This window comes from Hypanus sabinus, chromosome 8, assembly GCF_030144855.1.
Source record: "Hypanus sabinus isolate sHypSab1 chromosome 8, sHypSab1.hap1, whole genome shotgun sequence".
Lineage (NCBI taxonomy): Eukaryota > Metazoa > Chordata > Chondrichthyes > Myliobatiformes > Dasyatidae > Hypanus > Hypanus sabinus.
The window spans coordinates 115,519,029-115,532,319 of NC_082713.1; positions in this window are offsets into that span (position 1 = coordinate 115,519,029).

Here is a 13,291-nt window from a genome sequence, read left to right on the forward strand (position 1 = left end):
CCTGTCCATATCCCTCTAAACCTTTCCTATCCGTGTACCTGTCGGTATTCCTCTAAACCATTCCTATTCGTGTACCTGTCCATATCCCTCTAAACCTTTCCTATCCGTGTACCTGTCCATAGTCCTGTCCGTGTACCTGTCCATATCCCTCTAAACCTTTCCTATCCGTTTACCTGTCCATATCCCTCTAAACCTTTCCTATCCGTTTACCTGTCCATATTCGTCTCCTATCCGTGTACCTGTCCATATCCCTCTCCTATCCGTGTACCAGTCCGTATCCCTCTAAACCTTTCCTATCCGTGTACCTGTCCGTATCCCTCTAAAACTTTCCTATCCGTGTACCTGTCCGTAACCCTCTAAACCTTTCCTGACCGTGTACCTGTCCGTATACTTCTAAACCTTTCCTATCCGTGTACCTGTCCATATCCCTCTGAACCTTTCCTATCCGTTTACCTGTCCATATTCGTCTCCTATCCGTGTACCTGTCCGTATCCCTCTAAACCTTTCCTGACGGTGTACCTGTCCGTATACTTCTAAACCTTTCCTATCCGTTTACCTGTCCGTATCACTCTACACCGGTCCTGTCCGTGTACCTGTCCATATCCCTCTAAACCATTCCTATCCGTGTACCTGTCCGTATCCCTCTAAAGCTTTCCTATTAGTGTACCTGTCCGTATCCCTCTGTACCTTTCCTATCCGTGTACCTGTCCGTATCCCTCTAAACCTTTCCTATCCGTGCTCCTGTCCGTATCCCGCTAAACCCTTCCTATACGTGCAACTGTACGTATCCCTCAAAACCTTTCCCATCCGTGTACCTGTCCGTATCCCTCTAAACCTTTCCTATCCGTGTACCTGTCCGTATCCCTCTAAACATTTCCTATCCGTGTACCTGTCCGTATCCCTCTAAACATTTCCTATCCGTGTACCTGTCCGTATCCCTCTAAACCCTTCCTATCCGTTTACCTGTCCGTATCCCCCTAAACCATTCCTATCCGTGTACCAGTCCATATCCCTCTAAACCTTTCCTATCCGTGTACCTGTCCATATCCCTCTTAACCTTTCCGATCCGTGTACCTGTCCGTATCCCTCTAAACCTTTCCTATCCGTGTACCTGTCCGTATCCCCCTAAACCTTTCCTATCCGTGTACCTGTCCATATCCCTCTAAACCTTTCCTATCCGTTTTACTGTCCATATACCTCTTAACCTTTCCGATCCGTGTACCTGTCCGTATCCCTCTAAACCTTTCCTATCCGTGTACCTCTCCTTATCCCTCTAAGTCCTTCCTATCCATGTACCTGTCCGTATCCCACTAAACCTTTCCTATCCGTGTACCTGTACGTATCCCTCAAAACCTTTCCTATCCGTGTACCTGTCCATATCCCTCTAAACCTTTCCTATCCGTGTACCTGTCGGTATTCCTCTAAACCATTCCTATTCGTGTACCTGTCCATATCCCTCTAAACCTTTCCTATCCGTGTACCTGTCCATAATCCTCTCCTGTCCGTGTACCTGTCCGTATCCCTCTAAACCTTTCCTATCCGTTTACCTGTCCATATCCCTCTAAACCTTTCCTATCCGTTTACCTGTCCATATTCGTCTCCTATCGGTGTACCTGTCCATATCCCTCTCCTATCCGTGTACCTGTCCGTATCCCTCTAAACCTTTCCTATCCGTGTACCTGTCCGTATCCCTCTAAAACTTTCCTGACCGTGTACCTGTCCGTATACTTCTAAACCTTTCCTATCCGTGTTCCTGTCCGTATCTCGCTAAACCCTTCCTATCCGTGTACCTTTACGTATCCCTCTAAACCTTTCCTATCCGTGTACCTCTCCTTATCCCTCTAAGTCCTTCCTATCCATGTACCTGTCCGTATCCCACTAAACATTTGCTATCCGTGTACCTGTCCGTATCCCTCTAAACCTTTCCTATCCGTGTAGCTGTCCGTATCCCTCTAAACCCTTCCTATCCGTGTACATGTCCGTATCCCTCTAAACCGTTCCTATCCATGTACCTGTCCGTATCCCTCTAAATCCTTCCTCTCCGTGCACATTTCCATATCACTCTGAACCTTTCCTATCCGTGTACCTGTCGGTATTCCTCTAAACCATTCCTATTCGTGTACCTGTCCATATCCCTCTAAACCTTTCCTATCCGTGTACCTGTCCATAATCCTCTCCTGCCCGTGTACCTGTCCATATCCCTCTAAACCTTTACTATCCGTTTACCTGTCCATATCCCTCTAAACCTTTCCTATCCGTTTACCTGTCCATATTCGTCTCCTATCCGTGTACCTGTCCATATCCCTCTCCTATCCGTGTACCAGTCCGTATCCCTCTAAACCTTTCCTATCCGTGTACCTGTCCGTATCCCTCTAAAACTTTCCTATCCGTGTACCTGTCCGTAACCCTCTAAACCTTTCCTGACAGTGTACCTGTCCGTATACTTCTAAACCTTTCCTATCCGTGTACCTGTCCATATCCCTCTGAACCTTTCCTATCCGTTTACCTGTCCATATTCGTCTCCTATCCGTGTACCTGTCCGTATCCCTCTAAACCTTTCCTATCCGTTTACCTGTCCGTATCACTCTACACCGGTCCTGTCCGTGTACCTGTCCATATCCCTCTAAACCATTCCAATCCGTGTACCTGTCCGTATCCCTCTAAAGCTTTCCTATTAGTGTACCTGTCCGTATCCCTCTGTACCTTTCCTATCCGTGTACCTGTCCGTATCCCTCTAAACCTTTCCTATCCGTGCTCCTGTCCGTATCCCGCTAAACCCTTCCTATCCGTGCAACTGTACGTATCCCTCAAAACCTTTCCCATCCGTGTACCTGTCCGTATCCCTCTAAACCTTTCCTATCCGTGTACCTGTCCGTATCCCTCTAAACATTTCCTATCCGTGTACCTGTCCGTATCCCTCTAAACATTTCCTATCCGTGTACCTGTCCGTATCCCTCTAAACCCTTCCTATCCGTTTACCTGTCCGTATCCCCCTAAACCATTCCTATCCGTGTACCAGTCCATATCCCTCTAAACCTTTCCTATCCGTGTACCTGTCCATATCCCTCTTAACCTTTCCGATCCGTGTACCTGTCCGTATCCCTCTAAACCTTTCCTATCCGTGTACCTGTCCGTATCCCCCTAAACCTTTCCTATCCGTGTACCTGTCCATATCCCTCTAAACCTTTCCTATCCGTTTTACTGTCCATATACCTCTTAACCTTTCCGATCCGTGTACCTGTCCGTATCCCTCTAAACCTTTCCTATCCGTGTACCTCTCCTTATCCCTCTAAGTCCTTCCTATCCATGTACCTGTCCGTATCCCACTAAACCTTTCCTATCCGTGTACCTGTCCGTATCCCTCAAAACCTTTCCTATCCGTGTACCTGTCCATATCCCTCTAAACCTTTCCTATCCGTGTACCTGTCGGTATTCCTCTAAACCATTCCTATTCGTGTACCTGTCCATATCCCTCTAAACCTTTCCTATCCGTGTACCTGTCCATAATCCTCTCCTGTCCGTGTACCTGTCCGTATCGCTCTAAACCTTTCCTATCCGTTTACCTGTCCATATCCCTCTAAACCTTTCCTATCCGTTTACCTGTCCATATTCGTCTCCTATCGGTGTACCTGTCCATATCCCTCTCCTATCCGTGTACCTGTCCGTATCCCTCTAAACCTTTCCTATCCGTGTACCTGTCCGTATCCCTCTAAAACTTTCCTGACCGTGTACCTGTCCGTATACTTCTAAACCTTTCCTATCCGTGTTCCTGTCCGTATCTCGCTAAACCCTTCCTATCCGTGTACCTTTACGTATCCCTCTAAACCTTTCCTATCCGTGTACCTCTCCTTATCCCTCTAAGTCCTTCCTATCCATGTACCTGTCCGTATCCCACTAAACATTTCCTATCCGTGTACCTGTCCGTATCCCTCTAAACCTTTCCTATCCGTGTAGCTGTCCGTATCCCTCTAAACCCTTCCTATCCGTGTACATGTCCGTATCCCTCTAAACCGTTCCTATCCATGTACCTGTCCGTATCCCTCTAAATCCTTCCTCTCCGTGCACATTTCCATATCACTCTGAACCTTTCCTATCCGTGTACCTGTCGGTATTCCTCTAAACCATTCCTATTCGTGTACCTGTCCATATCCCTCTAAACCTTTCCTATCCGTGTACCTGTCCATAATCCTCTCCTGCCCGTGTACCTGTCCATATCCCTCTAAACCTTTACTATCCGTTTACCGGTCCATATCCCTCTAAACCTTTCCTATCCGTTTACCTGTCCATATTCGTCTCCTATCCGTGTACCTGTCCATATCCTCTCCTATCCGTGTACCTGTCCGTATCCCTCTAAACCTTTCATATCCGTGTACCTGTCCGTATCCCTCTAAAACTTTCCTATCCGTGTACCTGTCCGTATCCCTCTAAACCTTTCCTGACCGTGTACCTGTCCGTATCCCTCTAAACCATTCCTATCCGTGTACCTGTCCATATCCCTCTAAAGCTTTCCTGTTAGTGTACCTGTCCGTATCCCTCTGTACCTTTCCTATTCGTGAACCTGTCCATATCCCTCTAAACCTTTCCTATCCGTGCTCCTGTCCGTATCCCGCTAAACCCTTCCTATCCGTGTAACTGTACGTAACCCTCTAAACCTTTCCCATCCGTGTACCTGTCCGTATCCCTCTGAACCTTTCCTATCCGTGTACCTGTCCGTATCCCTCTAAACATTTCCTATCCGTGTACCTGTCCGTATCCCTCTAAACCCTTCCTATCCGTTTACCTGTCCGTATCCCCCTAAACCATTCCTATCCGTGTACCAGTCCATATCCCTCTAAACCTTTCCTATCCGTGTACCTGTCCATATCCCTCTTAACCTTTCCGATCCGTGTACCTGTCCGTATCCCTCTAAATCTTTCCTATCCGTGTACCTGTCCATATTCCTCTAAACCTTTCCTATCCGTGTACCTGTCCGTATCCCTCTAAACCCTTCCTATCCGAGTACCTGTCCATATCCCTCTAAACCTTTCCTATCCGTGTACCTGTCGGTATTCCTCTAAACCATTCCTATTCGTGTACCTGTCCATATCCCTCTAAACCTTTCCTATCCGTGTACCTGTCCATAATCCTGTCCGTGTACCTGTCCATATCCCTCTAAACCTTTCCTATCCGTTTACCTGTCCATATCCCTCTAAACCTTTCCTATCCGTTTACCTGTCCATATTCGTCTCCTATCCGTGTACCTGTCCATATCCCTCTCCTATCCGTGTACCAGTCCGTATCCCTCTAAACCTTTCCTATCCGTGTACCTGTCCGTATCCCTCTAAAACTTTCCTATCCGTGTACCTGTCCGTAACCCTCTAATCATTTCCTGACCGTGTACCTGTCCGTATACTTCTAAACCTTTCCTATCCGTGTACCTCTCCATATCCCTCTAAACCTTTCCTATCCGTTTACCTGTCCATATTCGTCTCCTATCCGTGTACCTGTCCGTATCCCTCTAAACCTTTCCTGACGGTGTACCTGTCCGTATACTTCTAAACCTTTCCTATCCGTTTACCTGTCCGTATCACTCTACACCGGTCCTGTCCGTGTACCTGTCCATATCCCTCTAAACCATTCCTATCCGTGTACCTGTCCGTATCCCTCTAAAGCTTTCCTATTAGTGTACCTTTCCTATCCGTGTACCTGTCCGTATCCCTCTAAACCTTTCCTATCCGTGCTCCTGTCCGTATCCCGCTAAACCCTTCCTATCCGTGCAACTGTACGTATCCCTCAAAACCTTTCCCATCCGTGTACCTGTCCGTATCCCTCTAAACCTTTCCTATCCGTGTACCTGTCCGTATCCCTCTAAACATTTCCTATCCGTGTACCTGTCCGTATCACTCTAAACATTTCCTATCCGTGTACCTGTCCGTATCCCTCTAAACCCTTCCTATCCGTTTACCTGTCCGTATCCCCCTAAACCATTCCTATCCGTGTACCAGTCCATCTCCCTCTAAACCTTTCCTATCCGTGTACCTGTCCATATCCGTCTTAACCTTTCCGATCCGTGTACCTGTCCTTATCCCTCTAAATCTTTCCTATCCGTGTACCTGTCCATATTCCTCTAAACCTTTCCTATCCGTGTACCTGTCCGTATCCCTCTAAACCATTCCTATCCGTGTACCTGTCCGTATCCCTCTAAACCTTTCCTATTCGTGTACCGGTCCGATTCCACTGAACCTTTCCTATCCGTGTACCTGTCCGTATCCCTCTAAACCTTTCCTGTCCGTGTTCCTGTCCGTATCTCGCTAAACCCTTCCTATCCGTGTACCTGTACGTATCCCTCTAAACCCTTCCTATCCGTGTACCGTCCATATCCCTCTAAACCTTTCCTATCCGTGTACCTGTCGGTATTCCTCTAAACCATTCCTATTCGTGTACCTGTCCATATCCCTCTAAACCTTTCCTATCCGTGTACCTGTCCATAATCCTGTCCGTGTACCTGTCCATATCCCTCTAAACCTTTCCTATCCGTTTACCTGTCCATATCCCTCTAAACCTTTCCTATCCGTTTACCTGTCCATATTCGTCTCCTATCCGTGTACCAGTCCATATCCCTCTCCTATGCGTGTACCAGTCCGTATCCCTCTAAACCTTTCCTATCCGTGTACCTGTCCGTATCCCTCTAAAACTTTCCTATCCGTGTACCTGTCCGTAACCCTCTAAACCTTTCCTGACCGTGTACCTGTCCGTATACTTCTAAACCTTTCCTATCCGTGTACCTGTCCATATCCCTCTAAACCTTTCCTATCCGTTTACCTGTCCATATTCGTCTCCTATCCCTGTACCTGTCCGTATCCCTCTAAACCTTTCCTGACGGTGTACCTGTCCGTATACTTCTAAACCTTTCCTATCCGTTTACCTGTCCGTATCACTCTACACCGGTCCTGTCCGTGTACCTGTCCATATCCCTCTAAACCATTCCTATCCGTGTACCTGTCCGTATCCCTCTAAAGCTTTCCTATTAGTGTAACTGTCCGTATCCCTCTGTACCTTTCCTATCCGTGTACCTGTCCGTATCCCTCTAAACCTTTCCTATCCGTGCTCCTGTCCGTATCCCGCTAAACCCTTCCTATCCGTGCAACTGTACGTATCCCTCAAAACCTTTCCCATCCGTGTACCTGTCCGTATCCCTCTAAACCTTTCCTATCCGTGTACCTGTCCGTATCCCTCTAAACATTTCCTATCCATGTACCTGTCCGTATCCCTCTAAACCCTTCTTAACCGTTTACCTGTCCGTATCCCTCTAAACCCTTCCGGTCTGTGTACCTGTCCGTATCCCTCTAAAACTTTCCTATCCGTGTACCTGTCCATATCCCTCTAAACCTTTCCTATCCGTGTACCTGTCAGTATCCCTCTAAACCTTTCCTATCCGTGTACCTGTCCATATCCCTCTAAGGATTTCCTATCCGTGTACGTCCGTATCCCTCATAACCTTTCCTATCCATGTACCTGTCCGTATCCCTCTAAACCTTTCCTATCCGTGTACCTGTCCGTATCCCCCTAAACCTTTCCTATCCGTGTACCTGTCCATATCCCTCTAAACCTTTCCTATCCGTGTTACTGTCCATATACCTCTTAACCTTTCCGATCCGTGTACCTGTCCGTATCCCTCTAAACCTTTCCTATCCATGTACCTGTCCGTATCCCCCTAAACCTTTCCTATCCGTGTACCTGTCCATTTCCCTCTAAACCTTTCCTATCCGTGTTACTGTCCATATACCTCTTAACCTTTCCGATCCGTGTACCTGTCCGTATCCCTCTAAACCTTTCCTATCCGTGTACCTCTCCTTATCCCTCTAAGTCCTTCCTATCCATGTACCTGTCCGTATCCCACTAAACCTTTCCTATCCGTGTACCTGTCCGTATCCCTCAAAACCTTTCCTATCCGTGTACCTGTCCATATCCCTCTAAACCTTTCCTATCCGTGTACCTGTCAGTATTCCTCTAAACCATTCCTATTCGTGTACCTGTCCAAATCCCTCTAAACCTTTCCTATCCGTGTACCTGTCCATAATCCTCTCCTGTCCGTGTACCTGTCCGTATCCCTCTAAACCTTTCCTATCCGTTTACCTGTCCATATCCCTCTAAACATTTCCTATCCGTTTACCTGTCCATATTCGTCTCCTATCCGTGTACCTGTCCATATCCCTCTCCTATCCGTGTACCTGTCCGTATCCCTCTAAACGTTTCCTATCCGTGTACCTGTCCGTATCCCTCTAAAACTTTCCTGACCGTGTACCTGTCCGTATACTTCTAAACCTTTCCTATCCGTGTTCCTGTCCGTATCTCGCTAAACCCCCTTCCTATCCGTGTACCTGTACGTATCCCTCTAAACCTTTCCTATCCGTGTACCTCTCCTTATCCTCTAAATCCTTCCTATCCATGTACCTGTCCGTATCCCACTAAACCTTTCCTATCCGTGTACGTCCGTATCCCTCTAAACCTTTCCTATCCGTGTAGCTGTCCGTATCCCTCTAAACCCTTCTTATCCGTGTACATGTCCGTATCCCTCTAAACCGTTCCTATCCATGTACCTGTCCGTATCCCTCTAAATCCTTCCTCTCCGTGCACATTTCCATATCACTCTAAACCTTTCCTCTCCGTGTACCTGTCGGTATTCCTCTAAACCATTCCTATTCGTGTACCTGTCCATATCCCTCTAAACCTTTCCTATCCGTGTACCTGTCCATAATCCTCTCCTGCCCGTGTACCTGTCCATATCCCTCTAAACCTTTCCTATCCGTTTACCCGGTCCATATCCCTCTAAACCTTTCCTATCCGTTTACCTGTCCATATTCGTCTCCTCTCCGTGTACCTGTCCATATCCTCTCCTATCCGTGTACCTGTCGTTATCCCTCTAAACCTTTCCTATCCGTGTACCTGTCCGTATCCCTCTAAAACTTTCCTATCCGTGTACCTGTCCGTATCCCTCTAAACCTTTCCTGACCGTGTACCTGTCCGTATCCCTCTAAACCATTCCTATCCGTGTACCTGTCCATATCCCTCTAAAGCTTTCCTGTTAGTGTACCTGTCCGTATCCCTCTGTACCTTTCCTATTCGTGTACCTGTCCATATCCCTCTAAACCTTTCCTATCCGTGCTCCTGTCCGTATCCCGCTAAACCCTTCCTATCCGTGTAACTGTACGTAACCCTCTAAACCTTTCCCATCCGTGTACCTGTCCGTATCCCTCTGAACCTTTCCTATCCGTGTACCTGTCCGTATCCCTCTAAACATTTCCTATCCGTGTACCTGTCCGTATCCCTCTAAACCCTTCCTATCCGTTTACCTGTCCGTATCCCCCCTAAACCATTCCTATCCGTGTACCAGTCCATATCCCTCTAAACCTTTCCTATCCGTGTACCTGTCCATATCCCTCTTAACCTTTCCGATCCGTTTTACCTGTCCGTATCCATCTAAATCTTTCCTATCCGTGTACCTGTCCATATTCTTCTAAACCTTTCCTATCCGTGTTCCTGACCGTATCTCGCTAAACCCTTCCTATCCGTGTACCTGTACGTATCCCTCTAAACCTTTCCTATCCGTGTACCTCTCCTTATCCCTCTAAATCCTTCCTATCCATGTACCTGTCCGTATCCCACTAAACCTTTCCTATCCGTGTACGTCCGTATCCCTCTAAACCTTTCCTATCCGTGTAGCTGTCCGTATCCCTCTAAACCCATTCTTATCCGTGTACATGTCCGTATCCCTCTAAACCGTTCCTATCCATGTACCTGTCCGTATCCCTCTAAATCCTTCCTCTCCGTGCACATTTCCATATCACTCTAAACCTTCCTCTCCGTGTACCTGTCGGTATTCCTCTAAACCATTCCTATTCGTGTACCTGTCCATATCCCTCTAAAGCTTCCTATCCGTGTACCTGTCCATAATCCTCTCCTGCCCGTGTACCTGTCCATATCACTCTAAACCTTTCCTATCAGTTTACCGGTCCATATCCCTCTAACCTTTCCTATCCGTTTACCTGTCCATATTCGTCTCCTCTCCGTGTACCTGTCCATATCCTCTCCTATCCGTGTACCTGTCGTTATCCCTCTAAACCTTTCCTATCCGTGTACCTGTCCGTATCCCTCTAAAACTTTCCCTATCCGTGTACCTGTCCGTATCCCTCTAAACCTTTCCTGACCGTGTACCTGTCCGTATCCCTCTAAACCATTCCTATCCGTGTACCTGTCCATAGTCCCTCTAATGCTTTCCTGTTAGTGTACCTGTCCGTATCCCTCTGTACCTTTCCTATTCGTGTACCTGTCCATATCCCTCTAAACCTTTCCTATCCGTGCTCCTGTCCGTATCCCGCTAAACCCTTCCTATCCGTGTAACTGTACGTAACCCTCTAAACCTTTCCCATCCGTGTACCTGTCCGTATCCCTCTGAACCTTTCCTATCCGTGTACCTGTCCGTATCCCTCTAAACATTTCCTATCCGTGTACTGTCCGTATCCCTCTAAACCCTTCCTATCCGTTTACCTGTCCGTATCCCCCTAAACCATTCCTATCCGTGTACCAGTCCATATCCCTCTAAACCTTTCCTATCCGTGTACCTGTCCATATCCCTCTTAACCTTTCCGATCCGTGTACCTGTCCGTATCCATCTAAATCTTTCCGTATTACGTGTACCTGTCCATATTCTTCTAAACCTTTCCTATCCGTGTACCTGTCCGTATCCCTCTAAACCATTCCTATCCGTGTACCTGTCCGTATCCCTCTAAACCTTTCCTATTCGTGTACCGGTCCGATTCCACTGAACCTTTCCTATCCGTGTACCTGTCCGTATCCCTCTAAACCTTTCCTATCCGTGTTCCTGTCCGTATCTCGCTAAACCCTTCCTATCCGTGTACCTGTACGTATCCCTCTAAACCCTTCCTATCCGTGTACCTGTCCATATCCCTCTAAACCTTTCCTATCCGTGTACCTGTCGGTATTCCTCTAAACCATTCCTATTCGTGTACCTGTCCATATCCCTCTAAACCTTTCCTATCCGTGTACCTGTCCATAATCCTGTCCGTGTACCTGTCCATATCCCTCTAAACCTTCTTCCTATCCGTTTACCTGTCCATATTCGTCTCCTATCCGTGTACCTGTCCATATCCCTCTCCTATCCGTGTACCAGTCCGTATCCCTCTAAACCTTTCCTATCCGTGTACCTGTCCGTATCCCTCTAAAACTTTCCTATCCGTGTACCTGTCTCCGTAACCCTCTAAACCTTTCCTGACCGTGTACCTGTCCGTATACTGCTAAACCTTTCCTATCCGTGTTCCTGTCCGTATCTCGCTAAACCCTTCCTATCCGTGTACCTGTATGTATCCCTCTAAACCTTTCTATCCGTGTACCTCTCATTATCCCTCTAAATCCTTCTATCCATGTACCTGTCCGTATCCCACTAAACCTTTCCTATCCGTGTACCTGTCCGTATCCCTCAAAACCTTTCCTATCCGTGTACCTGTCCGTTTCCCTCTAAACCTTTCCTATCTGTGTATCTGTCCGTATCCCTCTAAACCTTTCCTATCCGTGTACCTGTCCGTTTCCCCTCTAAACCTTTTCTATCTGTGTATCTGTCCGTATCCCTCTTAAACCTTTCCTATCCGTGTACCTGTCCGTATCCCTCTGTACCTTTCCTATCCGTGTACCTGTCCGTATCCCTCTAAACCTTTCCAATCCGTGTACCTGTCGGTATCCCTCTAAACGCTTCCTATCCATGTACCTGTCCGTATCCCTCTAAACCTTTCCTATCCGTGTACCTGTCCGTATCCCTCTAAACCTTTCCTATCCGTGTACCTGTCCATATCCCTCTAAACCTTTCCTATCCGTGTACCTGTCGGTATTCCTCTAAACCATTCCTATTCGTGTACCTGTCCATATCCCTCTAAACCTTTCCTATCCGTGTACCTGTCCATAATCCTCTCCTGTCCGTGTACCTGTCCGTATCCCTCTAAACCTTTCCTATCCGTTTACCTGTCCATATCCCTCTAAACCTTTCCTATCCGTTTACCTGTCCATATTCGTCTCCTATCCGAGTACCTGTCCATATCCCTCTCCTATCCGTGTACCTGTCCGTATCCCTCTAAACCTTTCCTATCCGTGTACCTGTCCGTATCCCTCTAAAACTTTCCTATCCGTGTACCTGTCCGTATCCCTCTAAACCTTTCCTGACCGTGTACCTGTCCGTATACTTCTAAACCTTTCCTATCCGTGTTCCTGTCCGTATCTCGCTAAACCCTTCCTATCCGTGTACCTGTACGTATCCCTCTAAACCTTTCCTATCCGTGTACCTCTCCTTATCCCTCTAAATCCTTCCTATCCATGTACCTGTCCGTATCCCACTAAACCTTTCCTATCCGTGTACCTGTCCGTATCCCTCTAAACCTTTCCTATCCGTGTACCTGTCCGTATCCCTCTAAACCCTTCCTATCCGTGTACATGTCCGTATCCCTCTAAACCGTTCCTATCCATGTACCTGTCCGTATCCCTCTAAACCTTTCCTATCCGTGTACCTGTCGGTATTCCTCTAAACCATTACTATTCGTGTACCTGTCCATATCCCTCTAAACCTTTCCTATCCGTGTACCTGTCCATAATCCTCTCCTGTCCGCGTACCTGTCCGTATCCCTCTAAACCTTTCCTATCCGTTTACCTGTCCATATCCCTCTAAACCTTTCCTATCCGTTACCCTGTCCATATTCGTCTCCTATCCGTGTCCCTGTCCATATCCCTCTCCTATCCGTGTACCTGTCCGTATCCCTCTAAACCTTTCCTATCCGTGTACCTGTCCGTATCCCTCTAAACCTTTCCTGACCGTGTACCTGTCCGTATACTTCTAAACCTTTCCTATCCGTGTTCCTGTCCGTATCTCGCTAAACCCTTCCTATCCGTGTACCTGTACGTATCCCTCTAAACCTTTCCTATCCGTGTACCTCTCCTTATCCCTCTAAATCCTTCCTATCCATGTACCTGTCCGTATCCCACTAAACCTTTCCTATCCGTGTACCTGTCCGTATCCCTCTAAACCTTTCCTATCCGTGTACCTGTCCGTATCCCTCTAAACCCTTCCTATCCGTGTACATGTCCGTATCCCTCTAAACCGTTCCTATCCATGTACCTGTCCGTATCCCTCTAAATCCTTCCTTTCCGTGTACATGTCCATATCACTCTAAACCTTTCCTATCCGTGTACCTGTCGGTATTCCTCTAAACCATTCCTATTCGTGTACCTGTCCATATCCCTCTAAACCTTT